We start from the raw sequence: 14,081 nt of genomic DNA, 5'->3' as shown, positions 1-14,081 counted from the left end.
GAAAATGAAAATTACATTACAGTGACTCCTTCTTTGTTTCAGATGGTCACAACTGCAGATTCCTGGAAGTCAGGCATTCACCTTACTATCCTCTGATTGTCCAAACTTCCTCAAAGATCTCTTGATTTTTCCTGTTTCTGAGCTAGAAGAAACTTCTCCTCTTTAGTCACTACCTACATATCAATAAATAGCAGGTAAGATAGGCAAACTTAACTAACTGATTTATCATCTGTGATTCTTTGACATAAAAAATAAACTCATAGGAAATCACAAGGTCCAAGAATGGGAAACGTGAAAAACAAAAGCTTTAGGGGGAAAAAGCTGGGCATGAGAAAGGAGAGGAGGCTGAGTGTGGTGGCTCATGCCTGTAATCCCAGCACTTTGGGAGGCTGAGGTGGGCAGATCACTTGAGGTCAGGAGTTTGAGACCAGCCTGGCCAACATGGCAAAACTCTGTCTCTACTAAATATACCAAAATTATCTGGGCATCATGGTGCACACCTGTAATCCCAGCTACTTGGAAGGTCGAGGCAGGAGAATCGCTTGAACCCAGGAGACAGAGGCTGCAGTGAGCCGAGATCTTGCCACAGCACTCCAGCCTGGGCAACAGAGCAAAACTCTGTCTCAAAAAAAAAAAAAGAAAGAAAGAAAAGGAAAGAATTTGAGAGTATACAAAATGCTTTATTATGATTATGTATTTTATTCTTTGCAACAGGAGAGAAGACGAATACCCTATGAGAAATTTCCTTTTTTTATAAATGCAACACAAGGTTGCAATTTAAGATTCTTCTTGTCAATTCTTTTTGTATTTACACCTTTTTTTTTTTGAGACAGGGTCTCACTATCTCGCCCAGGCTGGTCTCAAGCAATTCTCCCACCTCAGCCTCTGGATGTATATTTAATTAAATTCATTAATAAGCTTTATTTCAGTGTGAACTGTTTATTCATTCACCAACATTTATTGATTGCCTGCTCTGTTTCACCCTATGCTAAGGATTAGGGGTACAAAAACTACAAACAATTCCAACCTTTGAGGGACCACAGCCCAGAGCAGGAGGCAGATGATTCTAGTGCAGTGTGATAAGAGCCACATAAGTGCATACTAGGAAGTGGTGGAGCAGGAATGACCTGGTTTGGGTCCAGGAAGCTTCCCAGAAGAAATGCCCAGGATCAATCTTGAAAGGAGCAGCTGGAGCTGGCTTGGAAAAGCTAAGGCAAAAAGACATTCCAGGCAGAGACAGCAACGTGGGCACTGGCACAGAAGTTAAAGTCCTGAATTCTTTAGACTATGGTTGCGTTAAACACTCCAGTGTGTCATGGATGTCTATACGGTAAACCACCAATCCAAGCATCCTTGGAGAAAGTATGACCTTAACCTTCACTCAGAATGATCCTTGTCCACAGACCCTCAGCAAAATTTCTCTCCTCAAACATGTACTAACTACACAAGCCCTAAGGATAATAGAAAGTCCAATATATCTAGTATTATCCAAGATAAAAAGTTACCTCAAGGTTTATAAGTTTCTCTTCTGAGCAAATGACGGCTTGGTTTCCTTCAAATGCTATTAGTGGTAGTTTTGAGTTTGTGTATTTTTCAGGAAAAAGAGTGATTGTGATTTTCATGGAATTACTAAAGCTCTCCAAAGTTTTAAACTAAAGGCATTTTGAATCTTTAAGACTACTTTTGGTAACTATTTAGATCATTAAAAATTAGATTGGCGACAATAATATATAGAATACGCTTTCCTTTTCCCTTTATAATGTTTAGCATTCATCGGTAACCAAACACTTCACAAATTTCTACAGAGTACATTATTAGGTTCTAAAAGTCTTACTGGCATGTCCACTTCACTAAACTATTTCTGTTTTCCTGTCTTTAAAGTTAATAATACATTTTTCTTATGTATCTACTTATTATTATTGTTATGATATTAAACAAGATATTCAATGTCAGGAATTTTATGCAACCCAGAATAAAGACACATTGTAAATCAAAAAAATTATTACATATAGTGTGCAAAATCCTCTTTCCCAGCTAGAAAGTAATTATATCTTACATACTATTTTTTTCCAGATGAAAAAACGTAAAACTAATTAAAATTGAGTCAGTGGTTTACTAACTGTCAAAGCAACCTTGAACTGGTTTCCCTTGCTCCAAACCAGATGATATTCCTAAAACACGGCAGGAAAATTTACTCTGGGGTTCTAAAAATTATATTAAGAGCCACTGTGTAAAATTTTTAAATTATATATTTTCAAAGGTTTAACCAATTTCAAATGAATAGTGCTTGGAATTACTCATAGAGATGACATGATTAGTGAAACCATTATTCATTCTCCACCCTCTGTCTCACCCTCAATCACATTTCAGAAGCAGATTATTACTTATATCTTAAAGGCATATATAATATATATGCACACACGTATATTATATACACACACACATATGTAACTATCAGCAGATAATCTCTTTCAGGAGTTTCATGTCATAAAGATTGCCAATGGTCCCGTCATCCCCAAAAGCATAGTGTTAAACCCATAGCATGTATCATCAGCACTACAGTTGCTTACACTGTTCCTTTGCATCCTCAAAACAACATGTGAGCACAATACAAAAAAAAAAAAAACCACGATTTTTATGAAAAAGCCTGTGAGAACAGCAAAGCTAAGAGATGTACCCAGTGCCCATCCATTTTAAATTCATACTTATACAGAAAAACATGCATTCAAAACAGCCTCTTCTTTCGGAAATGGTTCTTTAGTCTCTTGCACATGTGCCTGCATGCTGACTGGCAAATTCTCCAAAAGATATAAATTAAACTCTCACTTCTTCCTATTGAGCTTTTCACTTCAAAATGTCAACATAGTCAGTATGATAGATATAGACGTATAGGAATGAATCCTATATATCCACAAAACCCACTACCCTTTCCCCTTTAATAACTATAGTTCTTGAATTGGGCTTCATATAAGATGGCCAAAAACCAGATTCATTAAGTATCCTATTCACAGAATCAGAAAAACATTGAATAGCAGAGCTGGAAGGAAGCTTAAAGATGATTTAGTCCGATTCCCTCATTCCGAGAGGTCCAGAGAAGTAGAATGGGGATTTCTAGGCCATAGACTGGCAAAACCAAAGATAGAGGCTGGTCCATTGCACTTTGTAGAAAACATGTCATTATTAAACTAGAACTAGGGATCCTTTTTTTGATGAACATTCTAAATCCTACCATTTAAAAAAAAAAGGATGGGGGAAGGCAAAACTAAGGCAATTATTACTATTTATTATTATTATTATTATTATTATTATTATTACTATTATTGAGATGGAGTCTCGCTCTGTCACCCAGGCTGGAGTGCAGTGGCGCGATTTCAGCTCACTGCAAGCTCTGCGTCCCGGGTTCACGCCATTCTCCTCCTTCAGCCTCCTCAGCAGCTGGGACTACAGGCACTCACCACCACGCCCCGCTAATTTTTTTGTATTTTTAGTAAACACGGGGTTTCACCGTGTTAGCCAGGATGATTTCGATCTCCTGACTTCCTGATCCGCCTGCCTCGGCCTCCCAAAGTGCTGGGATTACAGGCGTGAGCCACCGCACCCGGCCCAAGGCAATTATTTTAATGCCAAGTCAACACAGTACCTTTAATCTGTATGTCGTGGTGATTGCCTCTGTTCTCTGCTTCTCATCTCTTGCAAAGATGGTCTAACAGGGAGATTTCATTAGCTAGCAGTTTCTCCTCTCATTTTCTTGTGAGTCCTTGGGTGAGTCACATAACCTTACTCAAATATAACAGAAGGATAACAATACTATTTAATTCACAGAGCTGTTATAATAGAGGACAAGGCAGATATTGTAAAGTGCATTAAAATGTCAAGGTTTAAAAGGAATGGAGGAAATTTCCATTGTACATCTTATATTTATGTCTCTTGGGAGTAGAAAAACTACAAAATCCCCTTTAGTAAAGCTACATGCAAAAGCCGTATTTGTAACTAATGAGTTTTGGAAATGTCCTGCACCTTGTGTTGGTTTTACTTTCAGCAGGACTAGAGACTCCAGAATTGTTATTTATGCAGAGTACCTACACATTGCACCCTTTAAAATGTCGTAACAGTCTTCAGTTTTCTTCCCCCGGAGTTAAAGATGACCTGTATCACTGCTGTCTGGCTCTCCAGTTCTGTTAAATCTTTCCTCTGACCAGATCCTTGTTTTACTCACTCCTCAACTCCCCATTTGGATTACTCCTCTTTTTGGATTACTCTTCCAATGCCAACTCAGACTGCCTCCCCAAGAGGCAGCTCCCCGGTGAGTAACACACTTGGGGTGGGGGAGAGTATGTCGGAAGTGATCAAAGACTTGCAAATGAAGTGCATACCGCTCAGAGGAGGAGGCGTTGGCCACAGGTGCCAAATGCAGACCACAGCAAGCTGGCAAGCTCCGGTTTAGGTTGTTGCTACAATGTGGGCTGGGCACATCCCTGTGTAACAATGCTGGGTATGTAGAACTGACTCTTATTTTTCTCATGACACGGCTTAACCACACATTATGTGTGGGTTCCTAAAGTATAGGCATCAAACCTATGATTTATGTGTGGGTGGGCATGTGTGCCTTCTAAAAAAACTATTAAATTAATCTTAAAAAAAAAAGATGGATGGACAACACTGAAGACAAACTCCGCTGAGTACTAGAGAAAGACACGACGTAGAAAATGGTGACGCCAGCATTAACAGAAATCTGCCTCCGTGGAAATGACTGGCATTTCAACCAGACACTATATTCTTTCCAAGAAAGGCCACAAATAGGAGGAAGAGAGAGAGAGAGAGAGAGAGAGAAAAAAAAGGTTCTATCTTTGATATCACTAAACCAGTCAGATTTTAATAACACAACCAGAGATCTGCTAAAAAGGTATTTAATTTTTTTTCCCTTTATGAGTCCTTGCTGGGAGGGGTAGGATATGTTTCCTTGCTGGGAGGGGTAGGAAAGGTCATTTTATTATATTGTCTTTGGAATTCCAAGATGACAGTGATAATGGTGGAGACTCTTGCAGCTGAGTGTTTAGTACCAGCCCTAGAAGAACGATGGAATCAGTAAAACGAGATCAGAGTCTCACTAACCGCAGTCAACAAGAATTATCCAGGTAGCAATGTTAGGCTGCTCACTACAAGAGTGAAGTTACTTCACAGTACAAGTGTAGGGGATTAGCAGATATTATTTGTTGGTCTGTGTGCTGAGAAAAGAGAGAGAGTGAAGGATGATGAGAGACGGAAGGAAAATTTTCTGCTCTTTGGAATTGCTGGGCTCCCTGTGAGTAGGAATGACACCAGAGGAATGGAAGTTGGCTGGGGCAAGGGGAACTCAGCCACAAAGAGAAAGAGAACAGTTAGCTTATGTCTAGTTACACACTTTGAGTCAATAACTTATGCAACTCTATGCACTCCGCCATAATACTTGCATGCTGTTCAATAAGTATTATCAATATTAGGATTACTAGTTTGTGTGACCATGTGGTTAATGTGGATCATACCAATAAGACTGTAAGTTCCCTGAGGGCAGGTGTATATCCGCCTTTCTCTTTCCTATATCCTCAGTGCCCAGTGTTTGCCTGCTGCAGAGTAAAGATCCCCAAAATATTAGTTGAATGAACAAATGAATACATGAATGAATTTATGCAAATTCATGTTGTGGACCCATGTTTGTCATATTTGTGCTATTTGATGACATGAGCAGGGCAGAGCATGCTGCTGTAATCCACCACAGCAAGCAGAACTACAAAAGGTGCCTCTCTTTGGTTGGCCAAGTGCTGGAGTATGTAAAATCAAATGTGGGTGTGAGGTAAAGGTACGCGGCATGAAGACCCTCCGGGTACTCTGAACCCCCGGGTGTGGTCTAGATGTTACCACAGCTTTGTTGTGCCCCTTAGATTAGTGCTTATCTCTTTTGGACCTTAACATCCTCGTCTATAACATGATGGAATAACACTTCTTTTTCCTTGCAGTCCTTAAATTCTAACATTTTAGGAACATATCTGGACCCTGAAATCTTGTCAGGAACAACCATGGTAAGATCTCTGCCTATAAAGTAGAAAACAATTAAGTTTTCAGATATATATATATATATATATACACAGCTTTATTTTAATAAAACATTAAATGTAGGGGGACCTTCTTGCCAGATCCAGGCCAACTAATGGCTTTCCTTCAGCTTTTCCCACACTCAGAAGTCAGGTTTCCAGGCCTCTGTGAGAAGCACATAAATATTCTCAACCAGGGCTGGTCCTTTGCTTCAATCTCCAGCTATCACAGGGAGTCAGTCTGATAAACATTTGCAGTTAGAATGGAAGGAGGCACAGCCTCCTAGACTTTTACAGATTTTTTTGGACAAGTAGCAGAGTCACAGAAAACCTAGAATTAGGTAAGAAAGCAGAATTCCCCCAGAGAATTCAGAGAGAGCTACAACTGAGAGCCTTTAAACAATCACTGTGTAGGAACAGAAGAAAGGAAATCCACAACTCAAGAAAATAAGCAGACATTTTTTTCTTCAAAAAAAAATTTTAAAGATGCATGTTAGGCACTGATTTTAGCCCTCTATTCCATCCCTCAAGATGTCACTTCAAAAAGGAAAAGGTTTTATCCACAAAACCACCAGCGAGTAAACAGCCTTCACATTCTTAGCCTCATACACACACAGTGAGATATTTACTCTCTGATAAACAGCAATTGTAAATAAATCTCATTTAATCTCTAAAAGCCACAATAAAAATCTTTAACCTCCAAGGTAGAGTTTACAGATGTGTCTGCATGCCCTGCCAGTGCCAGAAAACACAAGGTCTTGAATAAACTACTATACCAGGAGGCACATTTTCTCGCTCAAGCATCTTACATTGACCTTCTTTAAAACAAAAATATGTACAAGGAGGAGGAAAGGGGAAAACCCAACCCCTCCCACCCCATTCTCTGTACAAATCGGCCAATAAATCTAACGAAAAGACACAAGAGAAAAGGACAGAAGCCAACAGGTGGAACAAGGCTTTTTGTTTCCTTAGAAATGCTCAGACACTTGATCTATGCTCCTCAGTCTATTTGTCTCAGGGTGTCTTTAATGATGGTTTTATTACCCTGATAATCATGATCAAGAATAATGATAACACTTCTACTCTGTGATTCCACAGCATCTCTAGCTGACGATTTCTCCACGCGTTTCAGACACAGTGATCTGTTCTGTTTCGCTCAATCCCAGGGAGGCATACAGCATCCCTGATCAGCTCCCTTGATTTTACAGATGGGGAAATTGAGGCACGGGGCACCCCACAACTCTACAGTCTCTACGACCAGAGGAATCCCTGAGACTGGAAAAGTTTCTGGATCGTCTTGTGGCAGAGTTCTCTTGCTCTCCCTTCTTGCCTGCCATGCCGCTCCTCCTCGGAGAGTCTGGGCTGGGGTGGTAAGGATCGGGGTGCCTCCCCTTCACAGCAAGGCACACCAGGGCAGTGTGTGGGAAGTCCACATGCACACACAGACCCACCGGCACACTGGCACACACAAAGCTCGATGCAATCTCTGCAGTCACTCGGCGGAGCCCTGGCCGGCCCTTGCTCAGCCTGAGAATGCACAGCTTGGAGCCTGCAAGGCCTCCCTGGGCTCTGGGCTGGGGCTTCCCAGAACGAAGGCTCTGCCCTTCTCTCCCTCTCTTTCAGGCTTCCCTCTCTCTCTCGCTCCCTCTCTCTCTCTCTCTTTTCCCTCCCACACTCACACCCTCCTCCCACCCCTCTCCATCCACCCCTTCTCCCCCACCAACCCAGAGGCACAGATCGTGTTACTGGGGTTCCCTCGAAAGAGGGGCCATCCCCAGCCCTGGGCGCCTTGAAAGACTTCCAGGGGCAACGCAGGAGCTCCAATCGCAGGACCCCAGCGCTCCTTCAGAGCAGCGCAGGAATGAGACCCCCACTTCCAGGCACAGGCGAACAAGCCTGCCACCGAAGAAGGAATTGTTAGGGCTCTTACCTTTTTTATGAGGAGAAATTCTGGAGAATCATTTCAGAAACTGAGGGGGGAAAGTGAATGAAGACAAAAAAGACCCTTTTCCTGCAATCCCTGGCCTCCTGGTATCAAGACACCAGGACAACATCAAAGCAACTTAGGGGGAACACTTTAGGGGCCTATTGTCTGCTCTGGTCTGATCTGTTTTTCTTCTGACTCCCCCTCTTGCTGCGGTGACACTTGGTACGGCCCAGGCATTCATGCCAAGTAGCTTTCACACATGGAAGCTTGTCTCAAGCAATTGCTGACAAGCCACAAACAAGACATTCTCCCTCCCTTCTATACGCCCCCCCTACTCCTCCCCCCGCCACCTTTTCCTCCTCCCCTCTTGTCTCCCCTCCTCCTTTCTTCTGAATGCAAACTAAAACTCTCCAGTGACAGGCAGGCTCGCAGGCTTGGCCTAGCTGCGCACGCAGACACACACACACACACACACACACACACACACACACTCTCTCTCTCTCTCTCTCTCTCTCTCTCTCTCTCTCTCTCTCTCAAGCAGCTCAGCTAGTTGCTGCTGCACTGGTGGAGTTAAGAGACAGGAAAAAGCCCAGGCTGAGTTGGGGGCAGGGAGAAAAAGAGAGAGGGAGAGCGAGAGCAGAGAGCCGCCTCCTGTGTCCTAGTAAAATGGCAGAAGAGAGGTGAGCCCTTTGGAAGAACAGCAGTGGCCACACACATGTGCACACATACACAGACTCAGGCCATCTCAGCGCCAGGAAAAGTGAAATAAATGACCCGACAAAGGAAAAAACAAAGTCCCATTAGCTGGAGATTGGGGGAGTAGGGAGATAAGAGGGTGGGTGGCCCCAGGACTGGGGTTTCTGTTGAGTGGTTAGGTGATTTTTCTTCTTTACAATGGAGAAAAAATTGTTTCCTGAGGATCTAGCCTTCTTTCACTGCATAATTGAGCATGGACTTGAGCTACTAGTTACAATAAAATCATGAAATGTGTAAATGTGTGAGTAAACTTAACTGTAGGTTCAACTTGTACCCAGGATATTTTTAAAGTGAAGCTTTTTTTTTTTTTTTTTCTTTTAGCAGAAACCCTAGAGAGCAGTAGCAAGGAGCGTAGTAACAAGTAGTGTAAACTAGGAGAGCTGTGAAGTGTGATGCTAAAGTTACTGATTGCCAGGCTGCTGGAATTTATGGAGGGTGGGCCTGAGAGTTGGAGGAGGGGAGGGTGAGTCTGTGTGCTGTTTTCTAGGAATAAGAGGGGAATGAGGTAGGATAATGAGTATGGCAAGAAACAAACAGGAATTTGATTGGTGTGGAGGGAGGAGGTGGGGGCTGTAAAGGAGTGGAGAGAGAGGGAGAGAGGGAAACAACACTGCATTAAATAAAGAAGAAAAATGGAAACCCAGAGAGATTGAAACATGCAGAGTAAATGAGACGGTAAAAGAAGGCATAAAATGTGAGCAAAAAGGAGCACAAAGGATGTGCAAATTTGCAGATGGCATGAAATCAGGAGGGCCAATTGAGATCAGGAAGAAGAATGACAGGATGATTACATGACATTGATATTTTTAGATACTGTGGACTCACAGACCTAACAAGATCTCCTCTGCCTAGGCCAGAAGAGTCACCCCTATACAACAGGATCTGAATGGAAGCTTAGCTCCTAACTGGTGCTAAATCAGATCTGTACTTTTTCATGAAGATTGTTTAGACTCTATTCCTCAGAATCTTCCTCTACAAAATGGAAATTATGTGAACACACATCACTCATTCCTTCGTAGGGGTGCAGTAAAGAATAAATTATGACTTCTTTCATACTTAATACTAGCGAAATGAGGTGTCACTACCTAAAACTCACCACATCAAAGACACAGACTTGTTCCTGTTATTTTTCCCCTTAATTTGCTTCTCCGTTATCCCTGATCCCTGAACTGTCTGTCCCGACTCCCATTAATGATGATGATGTGGTGATAATAATGAAAATAATTACTTTTTTTTAAGTATTTACTTGATTCTTAGCATTTTCCCATGCATTTATACCATGAAGTAATTTCTGTTAAGATCATGTCCATTTACAGATGATAGAAAAATGAGGCACAGAGAGGTTAAGCAACTTGTCTGAGGTCACACAGCAAGGTAGAGGTAGAGCTGTAATCCATCTGAGGTCTGTGTGATTCTAAAGCCCCAGCGTTTACCCACCACATTGTGCCTTCTCACTCGAGTAGACCAGGTAGTCCATGGCACTTCAAGTCTAGTCAGCCATACAAGTACACTGTTTTTTCTGTACCCCAGGGTTGGGTTTGAATCCTTTCATTTTGAGCCAGGGGAACTTCTGACCTCCCCTTAATAGGTTACTGACTCACCGTCCACTTCTAAGTGGTGGTGACTCACTATACACAATGAGGCCTCCTAGGTAAGAATTGCATAAAGGGTCGACTTAACCTTCAATGACTGCACTATTTTCAGATTGCTAGGGAATGGAGAAAGGTAGCTAAGACCAGAAAAGCTTCCTTTTCTTAAGTATAAAAAAGTTTTTTAAATAAAAAAGCAAACTAAAAAGGCCCATAGATATTGATGATAATGATGATGGCAACAACTAACATTTATTAAGCATTTCTATATATTAAACAATCTCATACAGTGTAAACTATTAGTGTTTCTGTTTTCTAGATGAAGGAGCTGAGGCACAGAAGTGAAGTAACGTGTTAAGGTAATCCAGCCAGGAGGTAGTGGCTGAGATATGGCCCCAGGTGGTCTACCTTTCTAGAGACCAGGATCGCCACCACTATGCTGTACTGCTACGGCAGCAAAAAGACTTGTTCCGATTGTTAGAGTGAAAATAAAAATGCTCAAGGAGAGAAAGAAGAAAGAGGCAGTCATGATCCTAACATTTTCACATGCATTTTAAAATCTCATGACATCTCCTGAAAGTAGCTAATGAAGAAGAAAGCATGTGCCCGGGCCCCCAAACAACCTTTAGTTTTCCAATTCCTCCACTTGGCAGAGGACAGAGAATGCCAGGCCTTCAGGCCAGAACATGTTGGTAAGAACACCAGGTCAGACTATCTTGCCTCCAGCACTGATGGCTTCCACCTGCCAACTCCAAAGAGAAAAAAGAAATTCCAAGTGGATATGTGAACAAGGTCAATGCATGAGCATTTCTAAGTGTATTTTACAAGACTTATGAATGCTGAGCATGGAGTATAGATGAAAACGTCCTAGATTCTTAGGCAGAAGACCTGGCATTCTAGTGCTTGTTCTATACTCACCAGTGTGTGAGCACAAGCCTTGCTATCTGAACCCTATTTCCTCAATTATAAAATAAGCTAATGACATTAGCTCTAAAACCCTCTCCAGTTCTGAAATGCTATCATGCTAGTGGTTATCTGGTTGATGAGGGAAAGACTGGAAACCAGACTGGGCGCGGTGGCTCAGGCCCGTAATCCCAGCATTTTGGGAGGCCGAGGCGGGTGGATCACGAGGTCAGGAGATCGAGACCATCCTGGCTAACACAGTGAAACCCCATCTCTACTAAAAATACAAAAAAATTAGTTGGGCGCGGCGGCATTTGCCTGTAGTCCCAGCTGCTGGGGAGGCTGAGACAGGAGAATGGCGTGAACCCGAGAGGCAGAGCTTGCGGTGAGCCGAGATTGCACCACTGTACTCCAGCCTGGGCGACAGAGCAAGACTCTGTCTCAAAAACAAAAAACAAAAAACAAAAAAACTAGAAGCCAAGGTAACTGATGAGATGTGTTTGGCACATGTGTGTGAAAATGTGTTGGAGGGGGTGGTGGCATTAAGGAATGGAACAAGAATTAGACCCTATCTGGGCTGTTCTACCCGGATTGCAACACACCTGTTCCAAAATGCCTTCTACATGATATCCACTTTTCACTTTATTTTGTTTCACTGCTAGAGCTCCCACCAATTACAAATTCACTTGCATTATTAATAATCCTTTAAAAATGTAAACACCTCTGGAAGGGATAAGGGAAGTCAGCCTTTCCTACTTTAGCATGAATTATTTCATTAGCCTACTTTTCTACAAATTCCTAGATCATATCAAACAGCCATTTAGAGTAGAGGGAGAAGAGGAAAAGAGTAGTAGGAGCCGGTAGGTAGCTTTGGAACTTAGAAAACTCCTTGGTGCAAGGCAGGTCTGATTTGGGGGCTGTACAGGGCAGTAGAAAGAGAAGGGACACTGGGAAACGAGACAAGCTATCGGAGGTGAGGAGATGTGAAAAGCAAAGACTTTCAAAACTTTTATCTAGCCCAGCCCAGAATGAATTGAAGGACCTTCATCATTCTCCACATTCCTTCTCCCTTTTCCTGCATCTGGCACAGGCTTATAATAAGTTCTTGTGGGTTCCCTATGGGACTTAAGGTTCATTCAAAACATGGGAGAAATGCTCAGATTTCTAAACAACCAACTTACAAAATAACCTTAAAAACTACAGCCCATTCATAATTTGATATCTACCTACATGTATATATTTAACTGTGGAAAAGAATGTGGTAGTAGGACAAATGAGACTTCTCCACATTTCTGGAAAGGTAAATTGTCTGACTTAAAGGAGAGAATCAAGCAGAAAATCAAGAAACAGATTTCAAGATTTACCAAGATAAAGGAGCAATTTAGTGGCTGGCAAGATTAGAACTCACCTAATCTGAAAATAGCTACCTCTTACTAATAATAAGTAAATTAAATTACAGAAAAACATAGCACTCCCCAATGATTAAAAGCCAAGGTAAAATGGCTGGGTTTTGGAATTGAAAGATTCAGGTTCTGATATCAGTGTGCTTACAAGCTAAATGACCTTGGCCAAGTCTTTTAACTTTTCTGAGACAGTTTCCAACGAGGTGCTATGTAAACAAGCTTTACAAGCAGTGAAGTGCTATACAAATTTTAGCTAGTAATATATAACAATATTTAGTAAGAACAGCAGTGCTATGTGCTAGACATGTGCCTTACATGCATTATCTCATTTAATCCTTGCAATTCACCCTATAAGGGGAGTACTACTACTGGGAGTACTACTAGTGGTATTTATTTACTTGGTCTCTAGACCCAGACAGACATGACATTGAGTTACAGGCTCTGCTACTTTGTGACTCTGGACAAGTTACTCAACCTTTCTGGGCTTCAATTTCTTCTTCTGTAAAATGAGGATATTAATAGTACTTTCCTCATGGGATTATTTTGAGGACAAAATGAGATAATGAATGTATGTGACATAATTAGCATAGTGCCCAGTACATAAAAAGTAATCAACAAATGTTAGATGTTATATTTGTTCTCATTTTACAGGTTTGCTGAGATTAAGTACTTTGTCCAGGGTCACACAGCTCATAACTATAACGGCCTCAAACCTGGTTCTGTTTGACCCAAAGGCCCTGTTATTTCAGCTGTTTTATATTGTCTATCTTGCTATGGATTTTTCAGACCTACAAATAACTGAAGGGACAGACTAATTATCATTTGTTTTGTCCTTATTAGGTTCCCATTTGAACAGTTAGTCTGTAAACAAACACTCAAGGAAAATATTTTCTATACAGGACACCTTAGAGAAACAATGTTAATATTTAAAAATATTATTTGAGGCTGGGTGTGGTGGCTCACACCTGTAATCCCAGCACTTTGGGAGGCTGAAATGGGAGGATCGCCTGAGGCCAGGAGTTTGAGACCACCGTGGCCAACATACTGAGACCCTGTCTCTTAAAAAAAATAATAAATACTACATCAGCATAGTGCAGGAAGTTAAAAAAATAAAAATAAAAAGCTCAAAAAAATTAAAAATGGAAAAAACAAAAATACTATTTGAAAAGACCCCTCAAAGTGACCTACAGTAGAGTTCAAGCATCTCAGAAAAGCACAGTGACAAATTCATGATTTAGGACTTAAACATTATTCATTTAAATTTCATCTTTTTCTCTTCTCAGCTAAGCTTCAGGTCACTAGAGAGCATTAAATGGCCAAAAGCTCCAGTATAGAAGAAAGAACAAGGCATCTGGGTAATCCACAAACTGTAGTATGTAATATGTAATATGTACTATGAGATGGGTAGAAAATCGAGAACTACAGTTTATATAAG

General features: G+C 41.4%; 1 protein-coding gene across 3 annotated transcripts in view; it reads right to left on the bottom strand.

Moving 5' to 3' along the window:
* The window catches only part of BCL9 (BCL9 transcription coactivator), an 89,752-nt gene extending 81,457 nt beyond the window's left edge, over positions 1-8,295 (bottom strand). For all 3 annotated transcript variants that reach the window (XM_021923025.2, XM_021923026.2, XM_021923018.2), the window contains exon 1: positions 7,999-8,295. The gene's annotated coding sequence lies outside the window, so the exon portion shown is untranslated. The remainder of the gene's footprint in view (positions 1-7,998) is intronic.
* Between the last annotated feature and the right edge of the window lie 5,786 nt (positions 8,296-14,081).

The sequence above is a fragment of the Papio anubis genome, chromosome 1 (genome assembly GCF_008728515.1).
Source record: "Papio anubis isolate 15944 chromosome 1, Panubis1.0, whole genome shotgun sequence".
Taxonomy (NCBI): Eukaryota; Metazoa; Chordata; class Mammalia; order Primates; family Cercopithecidae; genus Papio; species Papio anubis.
Note: the sequence above shows the minus strand (reverse complement) of the source record. Positions and strands in the feature narration are given on the sequence as shown.